This window comes from Ornithorhynchus anatinus, chromosome 10, assembly GCF_004115215.2.
Source record: "Ornithorhynchus anatinus isolate Pmale09 chromosome 10, mOrnAna1.pri.v4, whole genome shotgun sequence".
Lineage (NCBI taxonomy): Eukaryota > Metazoa > Chordata > Mammalia > Monotremata > Ornithorhynchidae > Ornithorhynchus > Ornithorhynchus anatinus.
The window spans coordinates 33338594-33353109 of NC_041737.1; the positions used below are offsets into that span (position 1 = coordinate 33338594).

At 51.0% G+C, this 14516-nt stretch overlaps 1 pseudogene; it reads right to left on the bottom strand.

Moving 5' to 3' along the window:
* Window positions 1-381: 381 nt before the first annotated feature.
* LOC100088244 lies at window positions 382-4089 on the bottom strand (annotated as a pseudogene).
* Window positions 4090-14516: the final 10427 nt, after the last annotated feature.

A 14516-nucleotide genomic window follows, 5' to 3' on the forward strand; every position in this document is an offset into this window, starting at 1 on the left:
CTCGGGGCTCATTTCCGCAAGTAGCCAGATTCATCGAGGAAGCCTCCGGGCCTAGCGCTATGGAGAGGAATGAAGTCAGTTCGATGATGAGAAGCGGTGTGGTTTCGCAGAAAGACCATGGGCTTGGGAGTCAGAGGTCATGTGTTCTAATCCCGGTTCCACCACTTGTCAGCTGTTTGACTGTAGGCAAGTCACTTAACTTCTCTGTACCTCAGTTACCACATCTGTAAAATGGGAATTAAGTCTGTGACCCCCCCCACATGGGACAACCTGATAATCTTGAATTTAGCTCAGCATTTAGAACAGTGCTTGCAAATACCATCATTATTATCAATATTATTATTATTAGAATATTCTAGAAGGTCTGATGCTCGCGGCCACAGCTAATCAGGTCCTTCTGCCCTGGGACTCCGGGCCCTTCCCAACCCCCGTCCTTAGTCACTGAAGATGGCGCTGAGCTGTGCCCCAACTCCGGGGTGTGAGTAGCGGTCATTGGGCACCATCTGGACAGAGATCTCATAGCACAGGGTGGCCTCCAGGAAGTGGATGGCGGGTCTGTGTGCCCGGTCCAGACTCCCGGCAGGGTAGGGACCCAGGAAGGCGAAAACCTTGTCTAAACCGCGAGCTTTGCCCATTTCAGGGCGAAGTTTCCACTGACGCTGAACGGCAGCGGGAGGGAGCCTTCGAAGGGTGGTGGGGTGCAGGGCGGAGGAACCCTGAAGCAGGCCTCTCCCTAGTCCTTGAAAGCAGGAGGCTTGAGGTGTAGGAGGGGTGCCTCGAGAAGCCCGTAGGGTGGGCTGGGGATCCCTGGCAACTGGTAGCCAAAGCTGGGCGCAGGCGGGGCAGAGACGGCTGGCGGCATCTTCTTGTCATGCGGGTCTCGGCCGCTGGGCTGTGGGCCCAGCTGGAGGCAGCCAGCCACGAGGTTGCTGGTGGGTTGGGCAGTCCTCTGTAGAGCATTTCGGCGAGGCCCTTGCCCTCCGGAATCTGGCCCGTCTCCAACACCTAAGCGTCTCGATCTTGGAAAGCTTCTGCGTTTTGGAGTAGCAGGGCATGACCCTGTGCAAGTTGTCCAGCATGTCATTCAATCTGTGCATGCAAGTCCACTCCCGGGCATTCTCCTTGACACTCCACACGCGGAAGCACTCCAGCTTTGCCTTGGTCAATCGCTTCTTCTTTGGTCCCCTCCTTTTAGGCCTCGGTCCCTGGTCCTCCCCGCCAGCCTCCTCCTCTTCCCTCTCCTCATCCTCCTCTGTCACCACTTCCTCCTCCTCCTGCTCTTCAAGGCTGTGGCACGCCTCGGCCAGGCCTCCCAGAGCCCCAAAGAAGCTGGGGCCCCTCCTCTTCTTCCTCTTGTGGGCTGAAGGTGACCCCCAGCCAAGGGGGCGGTGGCAGGACCAGCTGGGCCATGGCTCCTTCTTCCCCAAAAACCTGTGGCATCTGTGGATGCTAGGACAGAGAGATCAGAGAGAGTTAATGACCCATCCGGAGAGGGCGGTGGAAACTGAGGAAGATTACCAGCTTTGTCTCCCCACAGGAAGCAATCATCCAGTCCAGACTGCATGGATATCCCGGGTTTGGAGGCCAATCAGTGAGGAAATCACGTCAGTTGGTCTGTTCACTCCACTACACCTAAACCACATTATGGCCTCGACGACACTGGTCTCCGCTCAAAATCTCCAGCGCCTCCAGTTTTGGGGAGGGGGTGGACTTGGGGCCTCCAGAGGGAAGAAGGGAAGGGTCCCAATCATCTCTGGACTGGAACTTCACAGCCCGACTACCCGAGGCAGTTCAGAGCAGATTTGGTCAGAGTGCAGGACTGGTTCGTGCTTTGTAGAATATATCCAACCACTATCTTGGTTTTATCCAGTTTGTCTTGATAAACCCTATCTACCCCAGTGTTCAATACAGAGTTTGACACATAGTAAGCCCTCAACACAATTTTTTATCATTATCATCATCATCACCATCATCATTACTGTTATTATTTTTGCCACATCTCTGAAAGAGAAGGAAAGGCAGGGGTGGTATTTCTCCACATTCTACAGATGAAAAAGCAGAGAGATTAAGTGACTTGCCAAAAGCCACATAGCAAATCAGTGGCAGAGCTTGGGGTGGGAACCTAGATTTCTTGACTCCCAAATCGGACGATCCTAGAGACTCCCTTTTCTTCTTCCTCTCCTTTGTCTTTCCCTCTACCTATCATTTCCCTCCCTCTTCTTCCTCCTCTTCCCTTTTCTTCCCCTCCTCTTTATGCTTCTCCTCCTCTTCCTTCTAGCCTCATCATTTTTCTCTTCCTCCCCCACCTTCACATTCTCCTCTTAAATTTCACCTACTCCTCCTCACCAGAAAATGTTTATTGATTCTCTAGAAGCTATCTGCTAGAGTTTTATCAAGCTACTTAGCTGTGGTCTCTGCCCTCCCAGACTGCATAGTCTAAAGAGACCAAGAGGATATTTACAAGTTCACTCATGAGAAACCCATGACCTAGCAAAAAGAACATGGGCTTGGGAATCAGGGTTCTAATCCCGGCTCTGCCAACAGCTTTCTGGGTGATCTTGAGCAAATCACTTAACTTTTCTGTGCCTCCATTTCCTAAACTATGATATAGAAATCAAATACCTGCTCTCCTCCTTACTTAGTCTGTGAGCTCCATGTGGGACAGGGACCTGATTCATTTGTATCTATCTCAGTACTTAGAATAGTGCTTGGCACATGGTAAGTAATAATAATTATTATTATGGTATTTGTTAAGTGCTTACTATGTGCCAAACACTATTCTAAGCCCCGGGATATATACAAAATAATCAGATTGTCCCACTTCAGGTTCATAGTCTTAATCCCCATTTTACAGGTAAGGTACCTGAGGCACAGAAAAGTTAAGTGGTTTGCCCAAGGTCACACAGCAGACAAGTGGCAAAGTCGGGATTAGAACCCAAGTCCTCTGACTTCCATGCTAGTGCTCTTTCCACTAAGCCACACTGCTATAAATATAATAATAATTTCACTCCTTGCCCAGAGGTTCCTGGTAATGAAACAGATGGACTCGACAGCTGTTCTGATTCCCTAGCAGAGAATGTAGGCCAGTAGGCAAGTGTCCAAGTTTGACCTATAGGATAATCTGCAGAGCGACTAATTTCACAGGACTTCTGTTCAGTGCAAAGGGACAAAATTAAAACGGCCTTCTTGGACCAGCGAGCATGTGATCTGTTGCCTTCTGGTAAGGTGCACGGGCTGATAGCTTATTTGCAAAACTGTCTGCATTGACCCTAACCAAATGCTCCTCCCTTCTTTCATAACCCCTCTCCATGAAAACCAATAGAGGCTCCTGGGTCTCCTTCCTCTGAGGAAGTCCCAGATTCAGGATTCTGATCCCAGATCCTCTCTCCCTTCTACCTCCTCTAAATTTAGGGTTCATCAGCTGTTCTCATACCTGACTACTGGAACAGCCTATCATTCTCCATACCTCCTGGTAATAGGTCAGACAGATAGAAATTAGACACCAGGAAGAATTTTCCGGATTTGAGGGCTCAGATACACCATTCCAGCACACACTTACAGCATAGACACTCTCACAAATACACACAGACACTCCCATTTTCACACACAGCCCTGTCTCCCCCAACACACACACGTACACACACACTTTGTCCTATTAGATTCCAAGCACTTAGTGCAGTGCTGTACATATAGTAAGCGCTCAATAAATACTATTGAATTAGATGCAGGAGAGCAGCTAAATTACCAACAGATTTCTTCTGTTCCCCAAGATCTCAAAGAGGATGTCTTCCCCTGGAGGGTTTGTGGGGTATGGAGATGCAGAGGGTGATCGAGTTAGATTTCCCAGCCTTTCACAGCAGATCTACTTGGGAATCAAAGGCCTCCCCTGGGTGCCTAGAGCAGCCAGCTTCCTGCCTCCAAGTCGGATCTCCACAAACTATCAGAGAGTGAACTTCCCCCAACCACCAGACAAAGATCAACTTTACCAATAGCTGTCCCGGATGGAACAATGTTCTTCTTGCTGTCTGACTCGAATCTCTCGCTGCAACTGAGCAAGAATTCCCCAGATTTCAAGGATGGCGAGCCCATAGCTTCCCCCAAACCCATGGGAATCTCTGATGCCCCAAGCAGCATCTTTATTCCCTGGATTTATACTGTGATCACCTTCCCACCACCCCCCGACCCTCCTGCCTACAGATATGCTCAAAGCCACAAACTCTCCCCCAGCTGCTCAATCCCCTCCCATCCTGTCTTGGGATCGGGTCCTGGTTTCTGGTCTGGCGAGCTCAACTTCCCAGGTATGGAAACTAAGGCTCAGAGGATGGTAACTTGGTCGAAGTCACAAAGTTTGTTGTCAGTGGGGAATAGAATCCAGAGTCCCCGAACTCCCATTCCCTTATATGCCTGAGGAACTGCTGGGAAAGTAGAGGGCCAGAAGCCAGGACTTAGCATTCACCCCACTCCACAATGCAGAGGGCTAAAGGTGGTCCTGCAGTGTCTCCTCCCCAATCACGATGACCCGGAGGTCTCTGGCCAGGAAAAATTTGCCCTTTGGATAACTTGGAGCATCTAAATAGTTCTTCTCCCGGCTCCACAGAAGAGATGGTTTCCCTTTTCTGGTGTCTGCCCCAAGACTCCCAATCCCCTCCCGATCTCCCTCAACGAAAAACCTTCCCCACTTCTGGCTAGGGAGGACCCTGACAAAGGCAGCGAGGTTAAAGGTGGACTTTTGGGGAATTTGTCAAGGCAGTCGGTCACATGTGCCCACTCTGCCCGGGTGGCCATGCTGTAACCTCTCGGGGCCTCAGTCTACCCCTCCGCGGTCCGGGATGCTAAAGCAGAATCCTTCACCCCCTCCTGCCTGGAGGGCAGAATTGCCTAGTTTCTCCGCACCTCCCACTCCTCAACTAAATCATGGTGCTGGGGTAGGAGCCTCCCCCATCCCCTCGGATGATCGGCTGCCTTCAGCAGCTTCTACCCCCTTTATTTCACCCCAGCCCATCCCTCTGCCGTCCCTCTTCCTTTCACCTGGCTGACCCCCCGCCGTCGTCACTCCGAGCAGCAAGACGCCTGAGTCCGGCCGAACGCACGTTTAGTGGTGGCAGAGGCTTGGGGGCGGGCGGCCGGAGGGGAGGCGGGAGTTCAGGTGGAGGGGCCAGTGTCTGAGCAGGGGGATGGGGTGGAGGCGGCAGGAGACAGGGACCAGTCCGCTCTGGTGTGGGGACACCCAGGCTGAGGGGACCCTCCGGCCTCCCCTCCCTCCCCAGTGTTTGTCTCCGGTCCGACCCGAGTCCAGATCCACGGGGATCTGTTCCCCGAGGTTCCCGCGGGGTTCGGAAGGAGTTGGGATTGGGATTGTCTAGGGGCGAGAAGAGATGGAGTCAGACCACCGAGTTCACCCTCAACCCCAGAGGGCAGGACAGAGGAAAGAAGCTGTTTTGCAGCAGGAAGGATTAAAGTTAGACAGGGGAAAAAACACTTTCAGAAGTGGGGAGGTGCGATTGCCAAGCACTGGACCCGCCTACTAGAAAAGTGTTAATAGTTTTTCTGTCTCTCCCATTAAACTCCCTGAGGACAAGGAAAATGCATCTTGCTACTATTTACTCTCCCTAGCACTCAGTAGTGGTCAGTCAATGTGGCTAGTGGAAATCTGCCCGAAGACAAAGGGCAGGACTGGATGATCTGTCAATGACCTATCCAGCCCGAAGAGTTTGCATGAAAAAGTTTTCTGCTCAGTGCTGTGTGATTTTGAGAAAGTCGGCTAGCCACTGTGCGATTCCTGTCTCCAGGGGCTGTGATGGGGTTGTGTGCCGCGGGCACGATGGAGAGAGAGGAGATGTTATTCCTCAGCCGGAAAAAAGAGAAAACGCACCAACAGTTCCTCCGGATAATAATAATGTTGGTATTTGTTAAGCGCTTACTATTTGTAGAGCACTGTTCTAAGCGCTGGGGTAGATACAGGGGAATCAGATTGTCCCACGTGGGGCTCACAGTGTTAATCCCCATTTTACAGATGAGGTAACTGAGGCACAGAGAAGTTAAGTGACTTGCCCACAGTCACACAGCTGACAAGTGGTAAAGCCGGGATTCGAACCCATGACCTCTGACTCCAAAGCCCGTGCTCTTTCCACTGAGCCACGCTGCTTTTCTAATGTATGCTCTGTTGAGGGGCCAAGGTGCGGGCGAGTGGTGCAGCCGGAAGTATTGAAGAACGGGTGGGGGGTGCGGGGACGGCGGTGCGCGACAGCGAAGTCCCGCACCAACATTATAAGCGGTGAATTTATTCCTCGGAGGGGAATTCCGCTCTCCTCCGCGTCAAATTGGGACTCATAAATCTGCCTGCATCCCCCCCTTTCTCTTCTTTCCCCTCCCCTCTTTTTTCTCCCCACTCCCCTCCCCCAACATCGCCGAGTCACCCCGACCGGTCGCCTTCCCTCGTCCTGCAGATGACTCCGCAGGGCCGACGATCCCTTCAGCCCTGCCCCTCTGCGGGGGAAGGGAGGAGAGAGGAGCAGGAAAGATCAGGGGGAAGAGGCGCGGAGAGGGGAGGGAGGGAGAGAGGCGGGGAAGGAGAGGTCTAACGAATTGATTAAGGCGAAATACCGAAACCTTTATCTGCTCTCGGCTATTCACCTACCAGAAACCTAACGGGGAAAGAGGTTAAGGAACCCAGTGCTTCCTTCGCCGGGAACCGATTAGCCTCACGCCAGTTTCCCGTTGGAGGAAATGGGCCCAGAGAAGTTGAGTGACTTGCCCGAGGTATCAAAGCGTGCATTTTGCAGAGACAGGGCTCTAACCGGGACTCCTGGCTTCCAGAATGCAGGGAAAGAAACTCTTTAGAGGACCCTCCTGGACCCTCGGTGAGTAACGTGGCTTGAGGTCTAAGCAGAGGGAAAGGACCGGAGGAGAAAAGAGGAGAGGGACTAAGATGGCCCTCCGCTGCTAGGCGAGCTACGATACCCCTCCCCTCCCCCACCCCCAGTCTTCAAAGCCTTACTAAAATCACATCTTCTCCAAGAGACTTTCCCCGACTAAGACCTCATTTATCCGACTCTTTCTCCTTTCTGCGTTGCCCTTACACTTGGATTTGTACCCTTGATTCACCCCATCCTCAGTACAATAGATTTTACGAATTTATCGGTAATTTTAATATCTGTCTCTCCCTCTAGACTGTGAATTTCTTTATAATTGATAACGGTGATACTTGTTAAGCACTTACTGTGTGTCAAATACTGTTTTAAGAGCTGGGGAAGATATAAATTAATCAGTCTGGACATAGTCCCTGACCCACAGAAGACTCATGGCTAAATAGAAGGGAGAAGGATTTAATCCCCATTTTACAGATGGGGTAACTGAGGTTCAGAGAAGTTAAGAGACTTGCCCAAGGTCACTCAGCAGAAGCATGGACAAAGCAGAGAATAGATTCCTTGTGGGCAGGAAACGCGTCTACCACCTCTGTTGAATTGTTCTCTCCCAAAGCTTAGTACAGTGTTCTGCATACAATAAGGGCTCAATGAATTCCAATGATAGATTGAGGGAAGGAAAGGAGAGCATAGGGGATGGTGAAATGTGGGTACCTCATTTGGCAAGTATGGCAAGGGTCCTCCAGAAGTCATCAAGTTCCTCCCCTTGCTTCTGGGCCCTGCGGAGATGGTGGCTCCATCACCATCCGTGACCTCCCGAAGGATCAGTGCTCACGGTGTGGGACCCCCCCGGCGCCTTCTCGGAGCCCAGATCAGGAGATGGCCTCCCTCCATTTTTCAACCATGGGGATTGTCCTCGTCCTGGAGGAGGCCTTTAGGGAGTCCTAGTCATGGCTCTATCTGGAGGTGGGGGAGGGACGTGACGACCTCTTAGGGGTTCGATACCCCCACCCCAGGCCCTTAAATTGAGATTGAGATTAGACCGCCAGGAAGATATGGAGTTGGAGAGCTGAGGGATGGGGAGGGAAGAGGGAGGTGGGATTGATGGCTTCTCTAATGACCCTTTGCCACCTGTCTCGGCCGGGTCGAGGTGTATCCCTGCAAAGGAGCCGGGGTGGGAGTAGCATGACGTAGAGAACGGGGTGGGGGGCGCGAGGGGCTCTTCCAATATACCTTTCCTCCTGTCGCTCTTCCTCTGTCCCTAGATCAAACAAATCTAATCAGATCTGGGGGCAGTCGGAGGGGAGAGAAAACAATGGGGGCGGAGGGACGGGATTCTGAGCAAACACTGGCAGAGAATTGCCCGCCGCCTGGGAGCCTGGGGGAGAGGGGAGGGGGCTCTGGCCCGGCCCCAGAAGGAACCGGAGAGACCCAGAAAACGGGACCTGATTGATTGAATCAGGACAGCTGGCCTGGGGGACTGTAGGGAATGGGGAGAGAAGGTGGCCGGAGGAGGGATAGCCGGAGGGGTGAGGGTGGGGGAAGGAGGACGACGGCTGGCCAGACGAGGGTCTGAGGGCGATTAGTCAGGGGTAAGGGAGCCCAGGAGAGACCGGAGAGATGGGAGGGATGAGGGTGAGAGGGAGAGTTGGATTCCCCAGAATCTGCTTGAGGCCTAGAGTTACTGGCAGGATGTGGGTCAGGTGTCCTGTTTCTCAGAACGCCCTTCCACATTGTCTTTCCTCACCCAGCTCCCAGAGAGACCTTCAGATGAGCTTGGGGGGGGCGGCGATAGGGAGAAGGGGGAGAGTTACACTCCGACCCTTCCCTCCACTTGAAGTGGGTGGAGCAAACAGGGCAACTATGGCACCCACCTCCCTGGCTGAACACTTCCCTCCAGCTCCCAGTATCCTGTTCCCGTCTCCGCTATCCCATCCCAGGGGTCTGAGAACCGGGGGAGGGAGCCAGGGGAGACTTCATTTTAGACTGTATTTCTTTAGAGCTTACTATGTGTCAAACACTGTCGCTGGAGTAGATGCAAGTGAATTAGATTGGAAACAGTCTCTGTCCTACTAGGGGCTCATAGTCTAAGTAGGAGGGAGAACAGGAGATTAAGGCACAGAGAATAATAATAATTGTGATATTTGTCAAACACATACTGTGTACCAGGTACTATACTAAGCACTGGAGTGGGTACAAGCAAATAGAGTTGGACACAGTCCCTGTCCCACGTGGGGCTCACAGTCTCAATCCCCATTTTAGAGATGAGGCAACTGAGGCCCTGAGAAATTAAGTGACTTGCCCAAGTTCACACAGCAGAAAAGTGGCTGAGCTGGGGTAAAAGCCCTTGACCTTCTGACTCCCAGGTCCGTGCTCTATCCACTACTTCATGCTGCTTCTCCAAAGTTAAATGACTTACCCAAGGTTACCCAGAAGGAATGTGGTGGAGCCAGGATCAGAACCCAGATCATCTGACTACCAAGCCCTTGACATTTCCACTAGACCTCGCTGCTTGACGGTTGCGTGACTTTGGGCAAATCACTTAACTTCTTTGTGCCTCAAGTTACCTCATCTGTAAAATGGGGATTAAGACTGTAAATCCAATTTGGGACAGGATCTGTGTCCAACCCAATTATCTCATATCTACCCCAGAGATCACAGCAGTGCCTGACACATAGTAAATGCTTAACAAATACCATTATTGTTATTATTGTTATTACTGTTATCATCTTCTCTGTGAGGCAGTTTTCTCTTCAGTAAAATGGGGATCCAATGCCCATTCTCCCTCCTACTGAATCCGACTTCTCGACACCCCTTCCCACTAAAGGGCCGGACCCTCTGATCCCTTCATTCGTTCATTCATTCAAACCTATTTATTGAGCGCTTACTGTGTGCAGAACACTGTTCTGAGCGCTTGGAAAGTACAGTTCGGCTACAGAGACAATCTCTACTCAACAACTGGCTCACAGTTCAGAAGATCCCGTCTCTCGGGGGATCCAGCTCGGGCCCCAGAGCTCTGTTCCGGGCGTTTTAGATCTTGAATATGGAGATAGACTCAGCGGGCTGGCTGACCGGTAGCCCGGGGGCTCTGTTCAGCTTCTCACGTCCCTTTTTCCCTACACCGTCGGTGTATGTCGTCCCCTAATGGCCGCTGTCGTAACGGCATCCTGGTGCCTGGACCAAAACCACCGGCCTCCTCTCTGGGGCTCAGATTGATTTCGCAGGGCAAAGAGGGGACCCTCGAGAGAGCGCCCATAAAAATCATCCTTGACTTCTCTGGGGAATCCCTGAAGGTCAGCATCCGACGCAGATTCTTCCTCTCGCTGCTGGTGATCTTCTCCACAGAGGTCATCAGAGATACTCAAAGAAAAGCAATGTGTGGTAGTAGACGAAGAACAGGCCTGGGAGTCAGAAGACCTGGATTCTAATTGTGGCTCTGCCACTTTTTTCAATGGTTATTTTAAGTAATCAGAATGTGTCAATCACTGTTTCAAGAGCTCGGATAAGATACAAATTAATCAGGTAGGATACAGTTCCTGTTCCACATTGGGCTCACAGTCTAATGGAGGAGGGAGAAAAAGTATTCAATTCCCACTTTATAGTTAGGAAACTGAGGCATAAAGAAGTGAAGATAACACAGCAGGCATTTGGCAGAACGCAGGTCCTCTGACTAGCAAGCCTGGGGCCCAATTCGGCCCAATTTTCCCACCTATTCTCTCCAGGGTCGTGCCAGCTTCCTTGATTCGGTTTCCCACTTTCTTGCCAATCGGTGCATCATTTTTCAGACCTAAACAAAGTGGAAGGAACTCAGTTCTGTGGTGCTGAGGTTGCCTTGGTGTAGTACCGCGCTCGGCCTACAGTAGGCGCTGGATAAATACCGTGGATTGATTGGTCGATTAATTGACTGGTTCAGTATGGTTTCCTGGTCGATTAATTGACTGGTTTCCTTCAGTATGCAGAGCACAGAGAAGAGAGGAGAGAATGTGACTTCCATATCTAAACATTCTCCCATTCTGCGGTCCACTCTCCCCCTGGCTGAATCCTCCTCCTTCCAATCCTCCAAACCACAACTCTGTCCTTATTTAAAGCCTCCTGAAATTCCACCATCTCCCAAAGGCCTTCCCGAACTAATTTCCAATACCCCAGACCAATCTCCATCTCTAACGTTTACATATTTGAATCCTATTGGAAGCTTTTATCCACAGTGGTATTTAATGAGCACTTTCCATGTGCAGAACACTAAACTAAGCACTTAGACAACACAATAGAATAAGTAGACATAATCCCTGCCTTCAAAGAATCTACATTCTAGCAGGGCAGTCAGACACTAAAATAAATTAAAGACAGGGGAAGGATAAGTACATAAGTGCTGAGGGACGATGGGTATTCAAGTAACTAAGTACGTACTGAGTAGGTGACACAGTAGGGAAGGAAAATAGCAATACGGAGATGAGAGATTAATCAGGGAGGGAAGACTTCCTGGAGGAAATGTGATTTTTTTTTTTAGTAGGGCTTTGAAGGTGGGGAAAGCAGTGGCCTATGGTATAAAGGAAAGGGAGTGCTCATATGGATATTTTAACTAATTGCATACATAGATGATATTATATTATCTATGTATTTAAGCATCAATAATTTGTTCAGCTGTTCCATCCTGATGAGGTGGAATGGCTTCCTGCTTATCCTCGATCTTCTTCTGGCTTTCACTGGCAGTAAATAATTTTTTGCCTGTCTTTCATTTGTCTGTAAATTCCCTGAGGGCAGAGAACTTGGTTCTCATTACTATGTTCCCCCAAGGGCTTAGGGGAGAGCCAGGCCCATAATACAGGCAGTTTGTGGCTCCAGGAGGCAGGCCCTAGCTCAGGTTCAGGCCACGCCCAGACGGGAAGAGTGGCCAAAGGCTCCCAACAAGCACAGGAAGTTACCCTCCTCAATCCTTCCCCTCCTCATCCCCAGCCAGGATGAGCCCCTATCCAGCGATAGCTCCAATAAATCAATCAGTCAGACATTCATATTTATTGAGCACTTACTCTGTGCAGAGCACTAAACTAAGCATCTGGGAGAGTTCAATACAACAATAAGACAAGTCCCTGCCCACAAGGAAGGAGCCAAGGACAATTCAGAATCACAAGGCCATCCTGAGGAAAGAACAGGACCTCAGAGGGTCCTAGAGTTCAGCCCCCTGTCTCCACTTCAAGTCCAGCCCAAATTTCACCTCCACATTAGGAAGTGGGAGGCTCTACATGGAGCCGAAGCTCTTGGACGCTCTGGAGGGCTCTCTATTTTGTTGCTTTCTCGGTCCAATTACACAGGAAGCACAGAGGGTGACGAGGCTGGAAGCCTGGGCTCTGCTTCATGGATGACACACCCCAAGGTAAGGGCCTTCCACTGTAGCAAGAAGGACTTAGGTCAGACTGAAGGCAGAATTTCCTCACCATAGAAAGGAAACCCTAGGAAGAGTGCAGCTCTTCCTTCCTGGCTACAGGGGGCTGACGGCCTCTGGACGAGACTTAAGAGAAGGTGAGAAATGGAGAGGCACAAGTCACGGAGGCTATGGTCTGGAAACACAGAGTGTGGGTGAAGGTGCTCGTGTAGGTGAAGGTGCTTGAGGCTGAAGGCCACAGGAAGGGTTAAAATTCCTGGTGAGTGGGGAGCAGAAAGAAAGGGCTGCTACTGCTGCTGCTCTTGCCGCCGCTCTAACCAAGTTTCATAGCCTCCTCTAACCTCTCACTCTGCCTCCCACTCTGCTCTTGTCTCTAATCACCACCCTCTCCCACCACCCCCACACCCATTTCTTTCCATCTCTCTCCTGGTTCCTGTCTCTGCCTATACATCTCATCTCTTTCTCTGGTTCTCTACATCTCTCTCTGAGTGATTCTTTCTCTGCCTTCATCAGTGAACTTGCCCACAGCAGGAGAAATTAGGGCTAAACAGAACTTGTTATATATGGAGACCTCAAGCTGCGCTTCCCTGAAAAACTGTAGGTTGCTTCTCAGCGGAACAGAGATCTCAGAGAGGTGGTGGGAGAGCAGGACTGTCTGCAGGCAGGGGGATGGACTAATTGACCTATCCAGCCCCGGGACCCTGTGAACCTTTGTCACTATGGAAGCAACCGGCCTGTCCCAAGAGGGAGATCATCTCTTTAATTGGTCCGGCCTGAAGGCGGGGGAGAGACAAGAGGATCCCAGAGAAAGATCCCACTCTAGCCCCAGCCCCCCAGGAGTGCACCTCTTCTGGTGCACCTCTTTATGAAGGTAGCTAAGCTGTGGGATAGTGCGAGCAGAGCAACAAGTGGTGATCCCCCTCTGGACCACAGCCTCAGCACCCAGCTGGTGAGCCCAGGGTGAGCAGGGACCTTGGCAGTGCCAGTCGGGTTCCCAGGCAACCTTGATGGGCAGCTGCACCGGCATTGCCCCAGTGCATAGCGAGAGAAGAGAAACAATTAGCTCCCCACCCACTGCTGCCCCTCCAGCATGCAAACTCTTTCCTTCCTAGTGCCCAGCTCAGTGGGTTTCATCAGGAAAGGGGCCTCGGTAAATGGAACCCCCACACCCCACACCCAGGGGTACTTAATCGATCTATCAATCAATCAATGATATTGACTGAGTGTTTCCTGTGTGCAGAGCGCTGCACTGAAAGCTTGGGAAGGTACAGTGCTATTGAGTTGGTAGACGTGATCCCTGCTCACAAGAAACTTGCAGTCTAAATGGGGAGACAGACATTAAAATAAGTTACTTATGAGGGTGTGTAAAGTTTATAGAGTGTAAAGTTGGGTACATAAGTGGTGTGGGGCTGGGAGTGAGACTGGGCAGGGGGGCTGGGGGGTGTTTCACCCTCAGTGGCACTAGCACTCTCCTTGGCACTCAAACCCTCAGAGTCTATGTGTTTGTGACTGTGTACCTGTCTGTATGTCTCTGGGCATCTGTGTCTCTTTGTGTGGGTCTCTGGGTGTTTGTTTTTATATTCATTCATTCCTTCAATCGTATTTATGTTCAGAGCACTGTACTAAGAGCTTGGAATGTACAGTTCAGCAATAGATAGAGACAATTCCTGCCCAACAACGGGCTCACGGTCTAAATGGGGGAGGCAGACAACAAAACAAAACAAGTAGTGTGGCATTAGTACACACTAGTTAAAGTTAACTAGAATCATAGATAAGTCAAGTTAAATAGAATCATAGATATATACACATCATTAACATCATTAATAGAGTAATAAACAATGTTCTATGTGTGTCTGGGTGTCTGGATCTTGTATGTGTCTTATATGTGTGTGCGTTTCTGAATGTATGTGTCTGCATGTGTCCGTGGGGTGTGTGTGTGTGTGTGTTCATCTTTTCTCATTTCTGTTTCCCCAGACTCTTTCTCTTCTCGTGCTGACTCCAGCAGTTCTGGGACAACAGTTGCCCACACACTCTCCCTGGTCCCACCCTCCCTTGGCTCCCTCGGCTTGGACGTACCATGCCCTGGGCTGGGAGCTGGGGGCCAGGGAACCTTTGCTGGTTTGGAGCCGGCCACAGCCCATGGATGTCCATGACCAAGGTGGCTTCCTACAGGAGAACAGGTGAGTCCAGCCAGGCCGGGGCTGGGGTCACGAGGGGGGGGGTGATCAGAGAGCTGCCAGGGGGTGGGAGAACTGTTGGAAAGGAGAGTCCCC